We start from the raw sequence: 7,501 nt of genomic DNA, 5'->3' as shown, positions 1-7,501 counted from the left end.
TTTTTTTTTTTTTTTTTGAGATGGAGTCTCGCTCTGTGGCCCAGGCTGAAGTGCAGTGTTGCAATCTCGGCTCACTGCAACCTCCATCTCCCGGGTTCAAGCGATTCTCCTGCCTCAGCCTCCTGAGTAGCTGGAATTACAGGTGTGCGCCACCACACCTGGCTAATTTTTGTATTTTTAGTAGAGACAGGTTTTCACCATGTTGGTCAGGTTGGTCTCAAATTCTCTTTTTTTTTTTTTTCTGAGATGGGGTTTCACCATGTTGGTCAGACTGGTCTCGAACTCCTGACCTCAGGTGATCCATCCGCCTAGGTCTTCTGGTCTCAAATTCTTGACCTCATGATCCACCTGCCTTGGTCTCCCAAAGTGCTGGGATTACAGGTGTGAACCACTGGGCCTGGCTATTTTTTTTCACTTTTTTGTAGAGCCAGGGCCTCACTCAGATTGGTCTCAAATTCCTAGGTTCAAGCAGTCCTCTCATATCAGCTTCCCAAAGGGCTGGGATAACAGGCATGAGCCACTGTGCCAGGCCTGAAATGTATTTTTTACTGTAGGCTTGGGTCCAAAATGTTTGGGAAGCACTGAAATACAGGGCAATTTATTCACCATCCAGGAACATTACTTCTATAATGTCTTCAGGTAACCTGGAAAAATCTGTCTTACCCAAAACTCCAGTTACCTATCCATTTTCAGGATACTCTCTTCTGGGTGAGATAAACTCAACACTGTCAGGTACAGCAAGAAAACAACAGACCCTGCCAAACATTACTGCAGGCTGAGAGCCACCGGCACATGTCTGCAATGTGGAAATCCAGTGTAGGTCAAGATTCACCCCAAATGTGTGACCAGGGGCAGGAAATAAAACCTGTTAGGTGTCAATGTCATGAAGTTAAGTGTCCAAAATGTTGTCTTTCTTCTGGTAATGTTTACTTTTTTTTTTTTTTTGAGATGGAGTTTTGCTCTTGTTGCCCAGGATAGAGTGCAATGGTGCGATCTGGGCCCGCTGCAACCTCTACCTCCCGGGTTCAAGTGATTCTCCTGCCTCAGCCTCCCAAGTGGCTGGGATTACAGGCACCCACCACCATGCCTGGCTAATTTTTGTTTCTTTAGTAGAGATGGGGTTTCACCATGTTGGCCAGGCTGGTCTGGAACTCCTTACCTCAGGTGATCTGCCTGCCTTGGTCTGTCAAAGTGCTGGGATTACAGGCATGAGCCACCATGCCCCCGCCTGGTTACTGTTTTTCAAAAAGTCACCTGACTCAGACCCACTGCGCACTTGGAGAACATCTACAGGTAGAAAACAAATATTACAAAATTTTTTTTCTTTCTTCTCTTTTTCCTTTTTTTTTCACCTGAACATAGCAGTGAAACAAATATTTAAATATCCTGATGGTTTTGGAAGTCAAGGAGAGAGAGATCCTGCCTCTGTCTACAACCTGACCCTCTCCACCAAGGTCACTATGAATACAAAGAGCATAGCTTGGGCTACCAGGAAAGAAGGCATTCATATGTATACATGTATGTGTATATAGATACTTTTTTTTTCGTTTTTAAGAGACTGGGTCTCCGTCTGTCACCCAGGCTGGAGTGCAGTGACATGATCATAGCTCATTGCAGCCTCCAAAGGTGGGTAATCCTTTTGCCTCAACCTCCCTAGTAGCTGGGATTATAGGTATACACCATCACGTGGCTAAGAAGGCATTCTAGCCCTGAGTGGTGGTGACACACGTTATATACTTGACACTATACACACACACATATGTACACACCCCTATGTAAATATAACACAAAACATAAATTTTACTATATATATATATATATTTACCATTTTAACCATTTTTAAGTGTACAATTCAATGGCATTAAATACATTGTTGTGCAGCCAACATCACCATCCATCTCCAGGACTTTTTTGTCATCCCAAATGGAAACTTCATAGCCATTAAACAACAATTTCTCAATTCCTCTTCCCTCCAGCCACGGGCAACCACCATGCTTTCTCACTCTATGAATTTGAATTTGGCTATTCTGGCTGCCCCATGTAAGTGGAATTGTACTGTACTAGTCCTTTTATGTCTGACTTATTTTATTTTATTTTATTTTAGAGACAGAATTTCGCTCTTGTTGTCCAGGCTGGAGTGCAATGGTGTGATCTCGGTTCTCCCCAATCTCTGCCTTCCAGGTTCAAGTGATTCTCCTGCCTTAGCCTCCAGAGTAGCTGGGATTACAGACATGTGCCACCATGCCCGGCTAATTTTGTATTTTTAGTAGAGACAGGGTTTCTCCATGTTAGTCAGGGTGGTCTCAAACTCCCAGCCTCAGGTGATCTGCCTACCTGGTCCCCCCAAAGTGCTGGGATTACAGGTATGAGCCACCGCGCCTGGCTGTCTGATTTATTTCAATTAACATAATGTTTTTTTAAGGTTCCTTTATGTTGTAGCATGTGTCAGAATTTGCTTCCTTTTTTAGGCTGAAAAATAAACGATTCACAATGAATGTTTAAAAATAAAAGTAACATATTTGGCTCATTTATTTTTGCTCACCCTGACATCATATTTCTAGGCATGCCCTTGGATGCCTAGAGACAAAACTACTGCTGTGTAAGGGCTAGAAACAAAACTACCGTTGTATAAGGGCAAATAAAAATGAAAAATAACAGGCTTCATTCCTCTGCTAAAAATGAAGGAAGAGACTTCTCAGCCTTCTCTCTTTTCTTTCAAAATTTCTTTCTCTGTCCTTTTCAAATGCATACAAATCTTTATAATGGTGAAATAAGCTTCTTGCCAGTATCACAACTCAGAAATGTGTCCTCAAGGTCTTGGGGGTCATCTTTTTGAAATGCAGACACAGAGTTTCTGTATCTCCCAGTTCCTACAGGAGGCTAAGAGACTGACTTCCTGGGCGTGGGTGCCTTGCTCCAATTTGCAAAACTACCTCCTGCTGTGAAGATATGTGAAGTTTAACAGGAAAAAGATATTCGAAGTTTGTTTTGCTTCTGGATAAAGCCAGCATAATGGAACTATGTTTGATAAAAGGTGTTGTCAAGTTCTGTTACTTGAAAACTAGTGGTTGTTTATCTTGAGAACAGGTATGTAATGGTTGTTGTGGAAATTTTCTGGGTTAAGAGAAGTTTTCTTTCAAATTCAAACAAGTGTCTGTATTTTATTTATTTGTTTATTTATTTATGAGGTGGAGTCTTGCTCTGTTGCCAGGCTGGTGTGCAATGGCACGATCTCAGCTCACTACAACCTTCACCTCCTGGTTTCAAGCAATTCCCCTACCTCAGCCTCCCAAGTAGCTGTGACTACAGGTGTGGGCCACCACACGCCCAGATAGTTTTTTGTATTTTTAATAGAGACGGAGTTTCACTATGTGGAAACCAGGACGGTCTCGATCTCCTGACTTCGTGATCCACCCGCCACGGCCTCCCAAAGTGCTGGGATTACAGGCATGAGCCACTCGAGCCCGGCTATTTTTTTTTTTTTTTTTTTTTGAAACGGAGTTTCGCTCTTGTTACCCAGGCTGGAGTGCAATGGCGCGATCTCGGCTCACCGCAACCTCCGCCTCCTGGGTTCAGGCAATTCTCCTGCCTCAGCCTCCTGAGTAGCTGGGATTACAGGCACGTGCCACCATGCCCAGCTAATTTTTTGTATTTTTAGTAGAGACGGGGTTTCACCATGTTGACCAGGATGGTCTCGATCTCTTGACCTTGTGATCCACCCGCCTCGGCCTCCCAAAGTGCTGAGATTACAGGCTTGAGCCACCGCACCCGGCCCCAGCCCGGCTATTTTTTAAAGAAACGACAGCGGGGGAGGGGGGCGCTCAGTATCTTGCCCAGGCTGGTCTCAAACTCTTGGCCTCAAATGATGCTCCTACCTCGGCCTCCCAAAGTGTTAGGATTACAGGTGTGAGCCACTTGTGCCGGATTTTTTTTTTTTGGAGGCAGGGTCTTGTTCTGTTGCCCAGGCTGAAGTGCAATGGAGCGATCACAGCTGCCAGCCTCAAACTTTTGGGCTTAAGCGATCCTCGCACCTTGGCTGCCCCAGTAGCAGGGAACGCAGGCACGTGCCACCACGCCTGGCTAATTTTAATTTTTTTTGTAGAGACGGGGTCTGGCTTTATTGCTCAGGCTGGTCTTGAAATACTGGGTTCAAGTGATCCTCCCTTCTCGAATTCCTAAAGTGTTAGATTACAGGCGTGAGCCCACTGTGGCCGGCCTGCATTTAATTAACTTAGACACCTAAAGTTACAGCAGGTCAGTAGCACACTTGGTTGTGTGCTACTTTTTATAAAAACAAACACCAAATACCGCTCTCTTGAGAAAAAAAAAGTATGCACCAGTTCTCCCCATATCATTTCTTCTCTCTGCCTCTGGTCTTTTGCAGCTAACGTTCCCGGCCGGGTCCTCAGCAGCTGGCTTCACTGGGGCCTCCGCCCTCCCGCCCTCTTCCGCGCGAGCAGGTGAGGCCGCGCCGCAGGACTACAACTCCCAGCGTGCCCCAGGACGGGAGGGTCACGTGGGCGTCCGGAAACCCTGGCCGAGACGCCAGGGGTGAGCTGGCGGCGAGGGCGGCGGGCAGCGGAGCCCAGCGGACCAGGCGAGTGGAGCCGGGGCTGGAGAGCCGCGACCACTGAGTGTCTCGGGTGCGCGAGCCTTGATGTGTGGGGCCGGAGCCCTGCTAGGGGCGGGGACGGGTCCAATCCGAGGGGCTTCCCGGGTCCGGAGGGCAGTGCAGAGATGGAGGTGGTGGCCCCCCCCGTGGGTGGGGTGCCCAGGCAGGATCGGCCGCCAGCGCCTTCCATCCGCGCCCCGGGCACGGGTCTGGGGTCCTGGCGGCCACGGGGGTACCGCGAGGGGGAGGATTGGGAGGAGAAGGACCCCTGAGGGACCTTGCGGCCCGGGCGGGACCCACGCGGCGGCGGCTTTTGTGCTCCTAGCCAGCCTACTCTCCAGCTGTGGGTCTAGGAGATTCTGATTTGATCAGAAAAGGGCTTGGCGTTCGGACCGGGAGAGAGGAGATGCTTTTCAGGTAGGTGGGGAGGCTTTTTGGGAAGGATGCATAGAGGTCAGAGAAGGAGAGTGGTCTCAGTGGAGTAACTGGCTTTGTTTTCTGGTAACTACCATGATCTCCGTCAAGGAATTTGGTCAAATTGTTCGTCATTCCCTCCTTATTCTTCGCAGAGTGTGTTCTGTTTATTCTCAGTTTTGACGGGATATAATGGGAATGTGTCCCCGGAGTTTTTAGTGTTTTCTTGAAATGTAAGATTGTAGGCTATCTCGTGGTAACTCTTACTGAAAGTTCATAGGGAGGAGTGGTTCCTGGAGTGAGCAAAAGCATTCAATTGTTATCTTTTTGTCCACCAATTTATTTCTACCTTTACACACATTTATATACACATGTGTTTATAACTTATGTAAAATAGTAGTTGTTGAAGGGAATGTCTTCAGTGCTTTGGTGCTTCAGTGATTTTTCAATTTGTTGGATGTTGCTTGTATACCAAGCTCTATACTAAGAACTCCAAATAAATTATCTCATTTAATCAATACATGAGGAAATTGAACTTCAGGTTGGGCGCGGTGTCTCCTGCCCGTAATCCCAGCACTTTGGGAGGCCGAAGCAGGTGAATCACTTGAGGTCAGGCGTTCAAGAACAGCCTGGCCAACATCGTGAAACCCCGACTCTACTAAAAAGAAAAAAAAAAGATTTAACCGGTTGTGGTGGTACACGCCTGTAATCCCAGCTACTCGGAATGCTGAGGCAGAAGAATCACTTGAACCCGGGAGGCGGAGACTGCAGGGAGCCGAGATCACGATCACAGCCACTGCATTCCAGCCTGGGCAGCAGGGCCAGACTCTGTCTTAAAAAAAAGAAAGAAAGAAAGAGAGAGAGAGAGAGAAGAGACAGAAATTGAGATTCAGAGAACTTACTTAAGTGGAGGGTCTTGGATTTCATACCTGGCTTGCCTCTTGAGAGACACCATTCTTCTGTTAGTCTTTGATTTCCAGTTTCTGCCTAAGAAGGTGACCCGGAAACAATGTTTTTATAAAAGTTAGGTCAGCAGTGTGGTGCGGCTTTCTAACTGTCAGGATCAACTGCCTTGTTGATTGTTTAAGGTTCTGATTTGTCTCTGCTCATCAGTGGTAATGATATGTCACTGCAGTGACCATTAAGTTGATTATAAATCCTTTGTGTGGAAGAGGGAAAGATCTTTATCTTCAAAACTAGTTGTCTTTGGAACATGTCCAAAAACAGGGAAGAAGAATGTGGTTTTGGAAATCCTGGAATGAGAGATTTTTATAGGTAAATGCCAGATATTTTATGTCTGTGGTAATGAGACAATTTAAGAAGAGAGAAAAATTACAGGAAGACTTGAGTTATGAATAAAAAGGATTTATGTGGTACAAGTAAATGGCTTCATATAAGATAATGTGGGATAAAAAAGATTCTTGTGGCTGGGTTCAGTGGCTCATGCCCATAATCCCTGGGCTTTGGGAGGTCAAGGCAGGAGGATCTATCTCTTGAGGCCAGGAATTCAAGACCAGGCTGGGTAACATAGCAAGACCCTGTCTCTACAAAAGATAAGAAAATTAGCCAGGTGTGATGGTGCCCACCTGGAGTCCCAGCAACTCTGGAGGCTGAGGCAGGAGGATTGCCTCAGCCTAGGTAGACTGCAGAGGCTGCAGTGAGCTATGATCACGCCACTGCAGTCTAGCCCGGGTAACAGAGTGAGACCCTATCTCTGAAAAAAAAAACCAAACAGATACTTGTATGAGTGTGAGCATTGAGATGCTAAACTGCAACGTATGCAGTACTGTAAAAATGGTGAACTCAGCTATCCATTAATAATTTCCCACATTATTCTTTACATTTTGAATATAATCTTTTTACTGTGCACATATAAAAACTGAAGTCTGAGAGGTTAGTAATTGCCCATCTAATGCCATCTAATGCCTCTCTCCTTTGAGTGTGTAAGAGAACCACTCTTAACCAGTAAGATGTTTCTTTTTCCCCATCCTGGATGTATACCTCTGAGTTTAAGGTTTGCTAGTTCTTTTATTTTTATTTGGTTATTTGAGACAGAGTCTCACTCTTGCCCAGGTTGGAGTACAGTGGGGGAATCTCAGCTCACTGCAATCTCTGTCTCCCAGGTTCAAGCAATTCTGTCTCAGCCTCCCAAGCAGCTGGGGCTACAGGCACCCACCACCCCGCCTGGCTAATTTTTGTATTTTTAGTAGAGACAGGGTTTTGCCATATTCACTAGGTTGGTCTCGAACTCCTGACCTCAAATGATCCACCTGCCTCAGCCTCCCAAAGTGCCAAAGTGCTGGGATTACAGGCATGAGCCACCGTGCTCAGCCTGTTTTAATTTTTTCGTAGCTCTTTTTTAATGTATGAGGGTGTGATAGTTCTAACTACAATGTTTTACCCAGCTTGGAATATTTTCTTTTTTTTTTTTTTTTTTTTTTTTTGAGACAGAGTCTCGCTGTATTGCCAGGCTGG

The 7,501-nt window shown here is 46.0% G+C and overlaps 1 protein-coding gene across 1 annotated transcript in view; it reads left to right on the top strand.

Moving 5' to 3' along the window:
• The first annotated feature begins 4,508 nt into the window (after positions 1-4,508).
• Positions 4,509-7,501, top strand: part of SLC37A3 (solute carrier family 37 member 3) — a 58,016-nt gene continuing 55,023 nt past the window's right edge. Inside the window, 1 exon segment of the mRNA XM_037728271.1 lies at positions 4,509-4,643. The gene's annotated coding sequence lies outside the window, so the exon portion shown is untranslated.

The sequence above is a fragment of the Cebus imitator genome, unplaced genomic scaffold (assembly GCF_001604975.1).
Source record: "Cebus imitator isolate Cc_AM_T3 unplaced genomic scaffold, Cebus_imitator-1.0 Scaffold260, whole genome shotgun sequence".
NCBI classification, from domain to species: domain Eukaryota; kingdom Metazoa; phylum Chordata; class Mammalia; order Primates; family Cebidae; genus Cebus; species Cebus imitator.
Note: the sequence above shows the minus strand (reverse complement) of the source record. Positions and strands in the feature narration are given on the sequence as shown.